The sequence below is a fragment of the Megascapheus bottae genome, chromosome 7 (assembly GCF_031878675.1).
Source record: "Megascapheus bottae isolate mThoBot1 chromosome 7, mThoBot2.hap1, whole genome shotgun sequence".
NCBI classification, from domain to species: domain Eukaryota; kingdom Metazoa; phylum Chordata; class Mammalia; order Rodentia; family Geomyidae; genus Megascapheus; species Megascapheus bottae.
In genome coordinates, this window is record NC_143515.1 from 19,241,092 (window position 1) to 19,255,584 (window position 14,493).

A 14,493-nucleotide genomic window follows, 5' to 3' on the forward strand; every position below is an offset into this window, starting at 1 on the left:
CACTGAGTGAGACAGCACAGTGTTGCACAACCATGCTGTTACTTGGAAATCAAAGTTCTGTCCAGCTGGGAGAAGTATTTTGTCCAGGTAGAGCAAATCTTTAGTATCTTACCAGGATTCAGTTTCTCCCCATCACGTGATGGAGACCTACTGTGTTGGAAAATCTAAGAGAAACAATAGAACCTGGAACCCATAACACTGTCAGTAGAATCTAGAAGTAGATGTGAAACACTCTTAAATATTATTGATTCCCCCATGCCATGGTGTTTGAAAAAAAAGTCACACAGGCTGGCAAGGTAGAGCTGTGAATATTGTACGCATTCACAAGGGTTGAATCTCAAATTTCTGGGACCCATGGACACTCTGATAGCCCTTCACTACACTCTGCTGCCTTAAGTAGAGCCAGAGTCCCAGGACACAGAAGGCCAGTGACCAGTACACAAGAGCCAGTACGGTACCTGAGCAAGGTTTATCCAGCCAAGAGGTCATGACAAAACTTTGCTAAGAGACTAATGATTAAAGCAGAGTTCCATTGTGTAATGGTTAGTGCTCTGGACTCTGGATCCAGAGATTGATGGTTAGGCAGGGTTTGGGGAACAAACTGAGGAGAAGCTAAAGAAGGCACAACTGGGCTTCCAACTTCTGAACAGAAAGCATAGAATATGAAACAGGTGGGGGCTAGGACCATGTGATTGATGGATATGTTGTAAGATTCATTATTGGCAGCAGGCAGCTCTGTCACCTACCAAATAATTCTCCATGTACATCCCAGACAAGGGCACTGAAGTGGACGACATGCATTTGTTTGATGTGCAGAATAGGGTGAGTATTAGCCTAGACCATAACTTGTCAATCCAGAGTGCTGAACAGCCCTTCAAGAATGCTTCCCAATACCACACTTTCGAAAAAGAAGGCACAGAAAGAGTATAAGATAGAACCTGATGATTTACATGAATGTTTGTATCAACTGAAAACAATAAAGCAATTGAAACTCATCAGGAAGCAGTGGGCTAAGCTCATTGAGGAAGGGAAGTACACTCCTCCACCTCACCAGGGTCAGGGGGAGGAGAGGCCCTGATCAGGTTCTCTGTATTCCTGGGAAGACTGCTTGCTGGAAATTTCTTCCTGATACTGTATAAAATGAAGGATTACTCCACTTAAAAAACATCCATTATAAAGTGATGAAAATCACAAAAGACATTTGGTCCTTATATTACTGATTGACTCTAATAGCACTTAGGAAGCAAGAATTTTTTTCAATAAACATCTCATGATTTATGTGAAGTTTCCTGGCCCTTGTACCCCATGATTATTCCCCTGATCTTTATAGATTGTTATGTACTGCTAATGTCACATACTCTTCCTCTCCACTGTGAGTCACTCTTAGATTGACCTCAATATCTTTCTCCTTGGGAGACAAAGACAATCTGCCCTGCTGGTCCTCAGAACACCATCCCATGAGTGAAGCCTCCCCAAGCAGAGGGAGTTTTAGTTCAGGGCTGTATCACTGTGGGGCAGGAGCATGTGCATACTGAAAGCAGTAATAAACTCCAACATCCTCAGCTTCCACCCTACTAATTTTCAGTGTAAAATCTGTGCCTGATCCACTGCCACTGAATCTGTATGGGACCCCAGTAAATCGGTTGGAAACCGTATAGATCAAAGGTTGTGGAGACTGGTCCGGTTTATGCAGGTACCACTCCAAATAGGTGTTTCCATCACCAGACAAGAGGCAGAAGATGTAGGTTGGCTCTCCCAGGGTGACAGGCAGGGAAAGTGGAGACTGGGTCATCACAACATCTCTACCGGATCCTGAAATTGAAATAAATCAGAAGTACAAGGTTATATACAAACATAGACAGCCATGCATTTATTACCTGTAATCAAAATGAATCTCTAAGACTCACATACAATATTCCCAGCACAGGTTCTAGATCCTTCTGGAATGTTCCTCCCTTTTAAAGACTGAAATCTCATTTGCCACCTCATGTATAACAACACCTGAACATCTAATACATGCAAAGGGCACAACTGGGCCCTAACAGCTCACCCTTCCACCCATTCTCACTCCTAATCTCACTTTGTCCTCACCAGGGACCCAGAGCATTAACAACCGCAGGAGCTGAGAGAGGGTCTTCATCTCTAGGAGTGAAATGAGGAGTCTTCACTGGTCAAGGCAAGTTCAGAGCTGAGACTTAGAGAGGAATGTCCTCCCTAGGGAGCAGTATGCAAATATCCAGGTGGGGGCAACAGAGTGAGAAGAGCCAAGGGAGGGTGAGGCCTGCTCTTCTGAGGAAGGTGACATCAGAAGTGTTCTGTGCTTGGTGATAACCAATAAAATCCAGGATGCCTGCAGCCCTGGGAAGAAGGATCCCACTGTGCTTATGTGGATATGTGGGAACAGTAGGGTATACATGGCCCCACCACCTTAAACAGCAACACAGACACAATGATATGTGTGTTTATGTCCAGGACAGTCTCTTAACAAAGAATGGACATTGTGCCTGGATCATCTGTACTTCCTTGAGTGTGTCTAGAGAAAGACAAACTGCCCACCATCAGCAGCCCTGATCCTTGGGGGAGTTGACCAATAAGAACACACTGTTGAGCTAAATGAAGAGGTAACTGGAACCTATAGCCAACAAATTATCTGTTCAGGGATGTTAGCTACAAGTGTCAGAAACTCTCTTTCCAAGGGTTAGAGTTAAGAACTGACTGATATATATTCAATGGAATTCCACATAGCCAACAGACAAGATAAAATAAGGGCATTTACAGGGAAGTGGATGAATCTAGAGCGAATCATGTTGAGTGAGACAAGTCAAGAACGAAGGAACAAAAGACGCATGGTATCCTTAACATGTGGCTTTTGGATCCAAACAGTACAAGAAGGATCGCTCAATATTTGCATACCAAATGGTATGGACATGAAAATGGAAATATAAACACAACTACATAGACATAAAAATTTATGACTCTATAGACACAATGTTTTATTACATAGATTAATATGTATATATGACATACAAACCCTCAGCCTAATTTTAATTATGTTCTAAAATATAAGTACCAGTGATTGTATATAGAGATTCCCTTCTTGAATTCTTGTTTGTTAAACACGTCATTTGAAATATGATGTAAAAATCAATGTTAACAAATTCTTTAATACAAAAGAATAAAGAATTCAAAATCTGCAAAAAAAAGAATTGACAGGGAGGACACAATTTTCATTCATAGGCAGTGATCTACTTTCTTTATAATGGAAAAGGAAAATGGAAGAATGTAAGGATTTTTATAGCCGCTATTTATCTTATCCTTCTTCCATACTATATTTGTACAGAAAATTAAGATAATCATTCTTGGAGAATAACAGAAATGTGAAATTCATTAAAGTGTATTGTATTCACACACTGACATGTTGAATTGAGCCCTCTAGTTTAACTGTGTGTGTGTGTGCTTATCTTAAATTAACAAAGGCTTTAAATGAATCAGTCCCAATCTAATTTAACACATCTTTGCTGATTTGTCTCAAAGAGGTCTGTCTCTTGTCTCCAGAGATCCTGGGATTGTTGTGAGGTGCAACATCCCACGTGAGGAAGGGACACAAGGAGGAGACTGGTGCTGATGCCACAGTGGACCCCGCTTGGCCATGCAAAGAGGTGACTTGTAAGAAGTGATTAGATCATTTGAAGTCCTAATTGTGGTGGGGCCAGTGAGAAGTAAAATGAGTTCAGTTCTCCTCACAGATACTTGTTATAAAGTAAAAACAACATATTCTTGGCCATCTCAACATGCAGCTGGTTGTCATTTGTTAACACACCATAATGTGACACAGACAGGAAATGTCTCACCTGAGTACGGGCAGCTGAGGATTCCACATCTAAGTCTTTCTGCATCTAAACTTGTGAGTTTAACAAAACTCTTCTCCTTTTTTTCATTTATTTACTCATTACCTTAATAAGAAGGTAATGAATATATTTCTGTTTGACCAATTTTATGCCTCCCTCCCTTTCTCCTACTCCCCTCATGCCCACCCACTCCCCTCCACCATGGCTCCTTTCCTCCCCCAGTTGAATGAGCAAGAAATCACTTTATTCAGTTATGTTAACTCAGGCTATTTCTAAGTGATATTTCCATACTTATTTTTAATCTTTCTACAGAGTTTTGTCCTGGAAATATTTTTAACTCTGTATTAAATCTTCCTTGCCTTGTCTGGGCCCCACGTGGCAGCCAGAGCCAGGATTCCACATCATAGTACAATCCGGCAAGAGCTATTTTCATATCCCATTATAAGAAACGCTTAAGATTAAGTCTTCCCTTAAGCTCCATAAAAATCTTCTAATAAACCTAATGTTGGGTTAGAGGGAATCATATCTCCATCATGTACAACCTGGAAATCATGCATTTCTGTAGCAAAAGCCATTGGGTTTGTGGTATTATTCTGAGATACCCAAGAAGTTTCTTCTGCTGGGCGCAGTGGCTCATGCCTGTAATCCTAGCTACTCAGGAGGCTGAGATATGAGGATCACTATTCAAAGCCAGCCCAGGCACTAAAGACCATGAGCCTCTTATCTTCACTGGAAGTGGGGTTGTGGCTCAAGGGAAGGGGTGGTAGCCTTGAGCTGAGAGCTGAGGGGCAGTGACCAGGCCCAGGGTTCAAGTCCCACCAGTGACAAAAACAAAATTTCTATGACGATTACATTTTTAAATAATGTACTCATCAAGGATACCTTAAGATATTTGAATTTCAGAATATTGCTTTTTTGTGAAACTATGCAATCATTGTGTGTCTCTTCTTGGATCTTTCACAAAGAGGAACAATGATGCAGCCAAGTGGCACTGTAGATTCTCTGTGTTGAGAGATGCTGTGGTTTGGGGACCACATCGTGGCAAGCTGTTATAGCTTGGATGAATACTTCTAGGTATATCTGTGTGCCATCACTCTGAGGTGATGACAGTGAGGTGGGGAACATGATAGGACCTCGGGTTCTATTCGCTGATTTATGTGAGATCACGCCACACAGTGGCCTGTTTCCTCCACAATCAAATGAACTGTCTGACTAAAATGGCAGTTTTCCTTTGGTGAGAACTGAGGGAAAGCCTACTGCTGAGTTTGGAGTCAGATGTCCTCAATCTAGAGATGCTGCATGCATCTCATTTCTGACCATCTTCCTCTTCCACTGGACCCCATTCACAATTTTATCCCTATTGACAAAAAGTCTTATTCCCGTGCTCCATGAATAGCAGGAGCACATGCATTCCATTCTGTGGGTTTAAGGCCTATCTCCTCTCTCAAGGAAGAAGCTGGCAGGCCTTTCCGAATGTGAGACCACACAGACCACGTCCAGAAGCCCTGGTAAAGTAGCAGCAGCAGAACAATGCTGACAGTAATTAGAACAGCATAATATAATTGTCCACCCAGGGAAACAGATTCCACCAAAACTATACAATTAAAACATATAAACCAGAAGATATCATTCATATACAAATATCGCTAAGTGTTCACTAAAGTTTAATTATCCCCCAAGTCTCTACCTAAACACAAACAATCATTGTTTCTGGCTTTGTCATAAGGTTTCAAGATACATGGGGGTGGAATATTTTTTATATTTAAACTTCATATATTAAGTTAGTAATAACCTTACTCTAGCTATAAAGCTATTAACAAATAAAACATGTCATAAAATTTGTATTAAAGTCCTTGTGGCCCAGGCCTATCATCCTAGCTACTCATAAGACTAAGATCTTAGAATCGCAGTTCAGTTCAATGCAGGAAATTCTATAAGACTCTTATCTCCAGTTAACCCACAAATACCCAGAGTAGACGTGTGGCTCAAGTGGCAGAGCGCTAGCCTTGAGCATAATATCTCAGGGACAGCAACCAGGCCCAGAGTTCAAGTCCCAGGAATGGAAATAATTAATTGTACTGAAGTTAACATTTCAGAGGGGGGCCCAGCTAGCAAGAAAACCTCAGTGAAAGGATGATCAAATATAGAAAAAAATATATATAGTCTTCATCCTTGCCCATGTTATAATTTATTTAAGTATGTCTGCTTATATTCTGTCAATTTCCTAAGTATTTCCACAAGTTATGATTCATTTAAAATACATTTATACTGTTATACAAAATTTGGGACAAAGATGCATTATATATAAAGCCAGTTTTTATCTTTAGCAATTTCTGTTTAAAAAATTCACTCATATTTTTACTGTACCTCACTTTTTTGCCTGGTATAGTGTATGTATGTTTATTAGTTTATTTGAAATAGGAAAGGGAAGGGGGGAAACAAGATGATTGGAAGGGGTTGAGGGGAGGGAAATAGGGACAAAAAATGAGATGGGGAATCAATGCATAAGAATGAACACACCTACTATCTGGCAAATGACACTGTAACCCCTCTATCCATTAACCAGACTATGAAAAATAAAATAAAAAATTCATACTGAAATAAATAAATATTATAAATTATTCTGAAAATAACTAGAGTCTGTCCATGCTCTTTCACTCCTCTCCCGTTATTTCATGGTCCAATAGGGATGTTGGGATGACACATAGTCTACTCTCCCTGCCTGTCATCTATGGAGAATCCACTTCCAGCTCCTCCAGGTCTATCGAAGTTTCCTACGTAGTGATGGACAGACATCCATGTACTGGCCCTCCAGTGTCCAGCAAGTTTCCCCCTCCCCTCCTTCTCTGTCTGTGTCAGCCGGCTTCAAAGCTGAAGTCCTTGCTCCTTCTGGAACCTTCTTCAATCTCACAGATATATCACATGCACTACACACATTGAAATAACTACCCCCAGAACTCATCTTCCCTCTTCACCTCTTTTTTGGTCTGTGCTGAAGCCAGGATCCAGAGCATCAGCAGCTGCAGGAGGTGAGAAGGAAACTTTACTTCCAGGAGAACTAAGGAGTATGTATCATCTTTGTGTGTATGTGTGTGTGTGTGTGTGTGTGTGTGTGTGTGTCTGTGTCTGTGTCTGTGTCTGTGTCTGTATGTCTGTGTGTGTTTCTGTAAGCGCACGCATGCTGAGGGAGATATGAATCACTTGGGTTTCGTTTGAATGTTTCAAATGATTCTCTTTGATCTACATTTTCTTTTTTACTATATATAAAAGAGGCATTGGCACTTAGATGGATAGGGTGGGTTGTCACTGCTCATTGTTTAATAGGTAATCCTTTCTCCATAACATAGCCTTGGCACACTTGCCACAAATCAACTAATCATAAGTGTGAAAAGTTGGTAGAAATCTCAGGTTTGCTATGTTACTCCATATACCTATCACTGGGCCTTAACATCAGGAGCTTGACAAACTCTGTACCGGGCTGGGAGTTTGGCCTAGTGGTAGAATGCTTGCCTAGCATGCACGATGACCTGGGTTCGATTCATCAGTACCACATACATAGAAAAAGCCAGAAATGGTGCTATGGCTCAAGTGGCAGAGGGCTACCCTTGAGGAAAAAGCCCAAAGACAGTGCTCAGGCCCTGAGGGCAAGCCCTAGGACTGCCCCCCCAAATAAACTCTGTACCCTTTAACGTGAAAATTTTTTGGAATACCTGTAATAGCTTCCCACTAGCCGGCGAATACAACTGGATACCACATCCCAGTGTCCTCATAACTACAGATGTGTGTTCTTTGTACATCAGGAGAGGCATTGTCAGGACCATGCTGCTGAGTCTGAGAGCAAAACAGAGAAGAAAACTGGAGAGCATTGTCACTTATCTTTTCTACCAAAATCTTCAAGTGACTTTCAAAGTCTGTCTACATCTGAGAAACTGTCTCAGCAGGTAGAGGCCTCAGGAGGAGCAGCTGGGGCAGCCCAACCCCTCACTGCTGCTTCCCTGGGAGGTTTATGTTATGACTTGGATCACTGTGGGAGGTCTACTACTATCCTGCTGACAGTAATAAGTGGCCACATCTTCAGGCTGCAGGCTGCTAATGGTGAGAGAGTAATCTGACCCAGATCCACTGCCACTGAACCTGGATGAAAATCCAAGTTGCAAATTGGATGTTTTATATATTATGATCTTCGGCGCTTTCCCTGGTTTCTGCTGATACCAGTGTAACCAATTGTTAATACCCTGACTAGCCCTGCATGTGAGGGAGACTGTGCCTCCTACAGACGCAGACAGGGAGGAGGGAGACTGGGTCATCTGGATGTCACATCTGGTACCTCACATTGGAAATATAGAAATAATAATTATTCATTGTGTAATAACTTCCCCAAAACAAAGTGCTAAGTTTAATGCCCAGCAGAGTCCTTCCTTACCTGGGAGGCAGAGCAGCAGGAGCCCCAGGAGCTGAGCAGGGGTCCTCATGTCCATGCTGTGTGCTGACTGGACTGACTGCTGCCTAGGGCATGGGCAGACTCTGAAGAAGTCTCAGGGCAGTGGGCTGAGCTCTGGGCACATGCAAATGAGCAGGGGCTGGGCAGGGTGGGGCACAGCTGTCCAGCTGCCTCATCTTAGAAACTGCACGCATTTGGGATCTCAGGAGGCCTAGGTCAGACAAAAGAATAAGCTGCAGCCACAGAAGACAATCAGCACCTTGCTTTCTTGTGGGTGGAGCACACTGAGGAGCCCACGAATGAGCAAAGCCTCTATTCTTTTTATTTCCTTGAGACAATCCTGTCCATTAAAGTGTTAGTTCCAGAAATCTACAGACAACTCTTGGTCACCCCAAAATGGGCACCTGTCTTCATTATCCAGTGGGCTCTGCTAGTAGAGCCCAAGGTATCTACTGATTATGACAAATGAGGAAAACCATTGAGCCTAAGTTCCTTTGAGTCTGGCTTACTTCACTTAATACGATTTTTTATAAGTCTTTCCATTTCCTAACAAATGGGGTGATGTCTTTCTTTCTGACAGCAGCACAGAATTCTATAATGCAATTCTTGAAGATAAAATAATAAAGTGAAACTTCTAGTGGGGCATGGTGGCTCTTGCCTGTAATCCTAGCTACTCAGGAGGCTAAGATCTGAGGATCGCGTTTCAGAGCCAGCTGGAGCACTAAAGACTATGAGAGTCTTATCTCCCATTAACCATTAGAAAACAAGAAGTAGTGCTGAGGCTCATGAGGTAGGACGGTAGCATTGAGCTGAAGAGCTAAGGAACAGCACCCAGGCCCAGAGTCCAAGCTCTATGATCAACAAAAAAAAAAAGAAAGAAAGAAAGAAAGAAAGAGAAAATGCAGCCATTGCATCAATGAGAAAATGCTAATCTTGTTTATTGTACAGTGTAGCCTTCATTTTCTCCTACATCTCTGAATTCCTTGCCCCGGCAGATCCATAAAAGCAAGAGATTTTTCCTGCTTCCCACCTGAACAATCTTTTCTCCTGACTTAGATGGTGTATAATGTCTAATGTCCACTACTCTGGTCCCCATATTGTACTGTCTATGTTTGAAACATCCTCACCCAAGTCACTTTGTTCAGAAGCAGAGATTCTCCTTGAAAACTAGAGTCAACTCAGGTTATCTGGAGCCTCTTCTGGTTTCTAACAGCATACCATCCTTAACTCCTGGATTAAAGATATTGGGCCCAAGCAGAGTGAACAGAAGCATTCTACTGGTTTTGTCTTTAGATAAAGTTTTATGTGAATAAATACAGACAGATCAGGATACTGCGTCCAGGACTTTCTTCACTTAAAACTGTGCATTAAACAATACTCTTCATCATTCAGAACTTAGGTCAGTTACTTTGTTAGAGCAAAGGACTGACAAAGGAGTGTATGTGTGTGTGTGTGTGTGTGTGTGTGTGTGTGTGTGTGTGTGTGTGTGTGTGTGTTATGGCTCTTAGAAAGTCTTCTAAATGGGCTGAGGAGTAAAAAGTATCTCTCTATATGTGATATGTGATATTCATCTCCTAACACAGTTTCCTAAAGCTTACATAGATCATGTGATAACGTGCTAAAGGGCAAATTCACAGTAAGAGGTCTGATGTGGTTTTGTAATGTTGTGTCTGTAACATGCTCTCAGGTATGTTGATGATGATGCTGACAGTCATTTATGGAGAAATTCTGAATAGGAAAGAGGATATTTCACCCATATTTAAATTGTGTTTACTTCCTTTGTGTCAAGACTTACTGCTGTTTGAAGAAGTGTCACTTCCAGCCTTCATGCAAATATCTCATTTTTCATTGGCTTATACTTACTCACAATGGTGACAGTTTGAGCATAAGAAGAGATACGGTGACCATGGTCTTTTGAAATGCTTTCCTGGATGTGTTCTGAGCTTTGGGCCATGGCCTCACTGGATCATCAGCTGTGAAGTCCTCTCATCAATATCTTCAGGAAATGCATTGATCAGCACCCCTCTCCTCTCTGCTTTCCTGTGGATATTGCAAATGAGATGAGATCTCCTAATTAGAGGCTTTCAGAGCTTCAGTCCTCTCTCTCTCCATGACTTCAGAGAAAACAGATGGACAAAGAAAGAAGTGCATACAAGCTAGAACTGCACACAAATTTCTTCTTTTAAGTGATCGTTTTTATAATCTGTAAGTTGTTTTACATTAAACATAAGTACATTTGTAAGGGCTGTTCATCTTGATTAATGTCACCCTATTTTTCTTCCTACGCCATCCCTCTCTATCCTACTCTTTTCTTTCATATATATTTCCATGTATGCAAATTATATTAGGGCTGGGAATGTGGCTTAGTGGTAGAGTGCTTGCCCAGTAAGCACAAAGCCCTGGCTTTGCTCCCTCAGTATCACATAAGCAGAGACGGCCAGAAGTGGTGCTCAAATGGTAGAGTGCTAGCATTGAGAAAATTAAAAAAAGCTCAAGGACAGTGGCCTGGCTCTGAATTCAAGCCTCAGGACTGTCAAAAATATATTTTAATTATTAAATGTGAATTTATGTTTCTGTATGTCTGTATAGTACATGGACGACAGTTTTCTGATTGTTCTGGTAAATACTGATGTAATCTGACTCACCTTGTAAATTGTTCTTATCATAGTTCCATAGGAATCTTAAGTTTATTCTGTTTGTTCACATATTTTCATTTGTCCATGTGTGATTTTATTCGAACTGGGCCAGAAGGCAGGGTGTTTTGACCAGTTGAGCTCTGAGTAACATCATGCGATCAAACAAGTGAAAAAAAATATTTCAGCAATTTTCAAAGCAGGAGCACTGAATTTTTATTACCTTGCCTTCGTATTTCCTCAGGATACTATCAAATCATTATTCTATTCTGCTTTCAAGGGTTGAGATGATGACTTTGAAAAATAATCAATTTAATATTCAGCATCAAGATGAAATTAATTTTCAGACAATTAATAAATGTTGTTAATATACAGGTATAAAAAGGGTTACTAAAATATTTCCTGTGCTGAAGAATTAAATGGCTTACCAACAAGAAATTTATAAATGTTTAATCTGATGAATTAACTTGTTAATTACATTGTTTAGATTATTGGAACTATTTGCATATACCAAAACATCGTCTTGCATTTCAGATGCATTATACTCTGTCAATCAAGAATTGTTTTCCAAAAATTAATGTTAGTTTTTTTCTTTACAAATTTGTTTTACAAAATCTTTTCACAAGCCTGTGAACCTACCAAAACATCATATTGTACTTCAAATGCATTATATTGTGTCAGTCACAAATTGTTACCGAAAAATTTAATGACAATTTTTGTTACAAATTTTTTTAAAAATCCATTTTACAAGCTGTATTGCCTTGCTTTTAGAAGCCTACATCAACATACCTAGAATGGTTTCTTCTTTATTGAGTGATGGCAAATTTTTAGCATAACCTAGAGTACTCATGAGTAGAGATGTGTGTTCCTTGTAAGTCAGAAGAGGCATTGTCAGGTGTGTGCTGCTTGGGATGAGCAGAGGCACAGAGAGTTACGGTGTGATGATGTCTCCATGTCCTTCCTCCAATACTTTCCAGTGACCTTCAGAGCTTGCATGCATGTGAGAAGCTGTGTCAGCAGGTGGAGGCTGCAGGAGGAACAGCTGGAGCAGCCCAGACACTCACTTCTGCTTCTCTGGAAGTTTGATGCTGTGAGTTGTATCATTGTGTAGGGTAACTATGAGCTTGTTGACAGTAATATGTGTCGACGTCTTCTGACTGCAGGCTGCTGATGACAAGAGTGAACTCTGTCCCAGATTGACTGCCAGTGAACCTGGACGGGACCCCAGATGCCAAAATACTTGCAAGATAGATCAGGAGCTTTGGAGCTTTCCCTTCTCTTTCCTAATAGCAGTGTAAACCGTTGCTAATACTCTGGCTCTGCAAGTGATGGTGACTCTGTCTCCAAGAGAGGCAGACAAGAGTGAGGGCTGGTTCAACTGGATGTCACAGTTTGTACCTGTCAATGCAAACATGAAAATCATTATCCATTTAATGAATCATGCTATCCCAGTACTTCCCTGAAGAGCCAAGCTGCTCTGTTAACATAGGATGAGTATTCCCCAGCAAGGTTCAACCTTACCTGGGAGGCAGAGCAGCAGGAGCCCCAGGAGCTGAACAGGGATCCTCATGTCCATGCTGTGTGCTGACTGGACTGCCAGCTGCCCAGGGTGTGGGCAGACTCTGAAAAGTGCTCAGGGCAGGGGGCTGAGCTCTGGGAACATGCAAATCAGTGGGTTGGGCTATACACAGATGCAATCAGGAGGTCTTAGTAACTGGGCATAGAACTCAAGACCACAGATGTCCAATTTGCTTGTAAATAATGCATTTCTCACAGGGAAGAAGAGAACAGAATGTCTTGTTCTATCAGAAATGTAAATGTTTTAATTTCCACTTTATCTAAGACTTGCTAGTATTTTCTTTCCCCTTTTTCTTAATGTAATCCAGTCATGGAGAGATAAACATTTCCAGGGGAGGTAAATTTTACAATTATATATCTGTGGTTTTGGTGGATATCATGGATTTTATTGTCTGTGGATTCTGTGACACAGGAATTTAGAATATTCAGGTTGTTTCCCTGAACTGTGTTATGTGGTCAATAGTGATCATTAATATCCAGACCTCAAAATTTTTCATGTAAGACAAGACTCTTCTAATTTTTATTTTTTATTGTAATTAATAAAAGAGTTACATGATATTTGCCAGGTAGAAGGTGCATTAATTCACATACATTGATACTCTTTCACATGTCTTGGTTCCCATTTCCCTCCCCCCATCTTGTTTTCCCCCCTTCCCTATCCAATTTCAAATAACCAAATACAAGTTAATCCAATATATCAGATAAGAAAGTGAGATACTGTAACAATATGAGATAACCAAAGGACAACAAGAGAGATGAGAGATAACATAGTACCTTAAGGACAGCAATCATTCATTATATGGCTTATGTTTCTATATCCTAGAGATCCTTTCATTTAGCATCATACAATATGGCCTTTTTTTTACAATATGGCCTTTTGTATCAAGGTTTTGCTGTATTGCAAATATCTGCTAGGAGAGCCCAAGGTTTCTACTGATTGTGACAAATGAGGGAAACCATTGAGCCTAAGTTCCTTTGAGTCTGGCTTACTTCACTTAATACGATTTTTTCTAAGTCTTTCCATTTCCTAACAAATGGGGCAATGTCATTCTTTCTGACAGCAGCATAGAATTCCATTGGGTACAAATACCACAACTTGTTGATCCATTCATCAACTGAGGGACATCTAGGTTGGTTCCATATCTTTGCTATGGTAAATAGTGCTGCAATGAACATTGTTGTGCTGGTGGATTTAGTATGTCCTTGTTTCTGGATGATTAGGTAAATGCCAAGTAGTGAAATTTCTGGGTCATAGGGGAGCTCTATGTTTATCCTTTTTAGGCACTGCCATACTGCTTTCCATAGTGGTTGAATGAGTTTGCACTCCCACCAACAGTGTGGTAGTGATCCCTCCTGGCCACATCCCCTCCAACATCTGTTGTTATTAGTTCTCTTGATCCTGGCCATTCTATCTGGAGTGAGGTGAAATCGTAGAATTGTTTTGGTTTGCATTTCTTTTTTGACCAGAGATGTTGAGCATTTCTTCATGTATCTATAGGCCATTTTTGTTTCTTCTTCAGAGAGGATTCTCTTTAAGTCTTTGGCCCATCTTTTAATGGAATGGTTGTTACTTTGGAGATTAGTTTTGGAGTGATTCAATTTTTTGAGTTGTTGATATATTTTAGATATGAGGCCTTTCTCCATTGTATGGTTGGTTGTAGATTTTCTCTCACTCTGTAGGCTTCCTAATTAATTTACTAGCTATGTCTTTTGCCATACAAAAGCAGTTTAATGCAGTCCACTTATCCAGACTTTCTCTGATTTGTTGTGATTCTTGGTCCTTATTAAGAATGTTTCGACCTGTGCCAAGGAGGCCTAGTGTATCTCCTATTCTTTCTTGTAAAGTTTTCAGTGTGTCAGCTTTTACCTCCAGGTCTTTGATCCATTTGGAGTTAATGCTAGTGCAGGGTGACAAAGAAGGATCCAACTTTAGTTTTCTGCAGGTGCTTAACCAGTTCTGCCAGCACAATTTGTTGAAGAGGCTATCTTTCTT

General features: G+C 40.8%; 2 pseudogenes; one reads left to right on the top strand and one right to left on the bottom strand.

Moving 5' to 3' along the window:
- The first annotated feature begins 795 nt into the window (after positions 1 to 795).
- Positions 796 to 1,078, top strand: LOC150060355 (NADH dehydrogenase [ubiquinone] iron-sulfur protein 5 pseudogene; annotated as a pseudogene).
- Positions 1,079 to 1,504: 426 nt separating this feature from the next.
- Positions 1,505 to 10,243, bottom strand: LOC150060356 (Ig kappa chain V-II region 26-10 pseudogene; annotated as a pseudogene).
- Between the last annotated feature and the right edge of the window lie 4,250 nt (positions 10,244 to 14,493).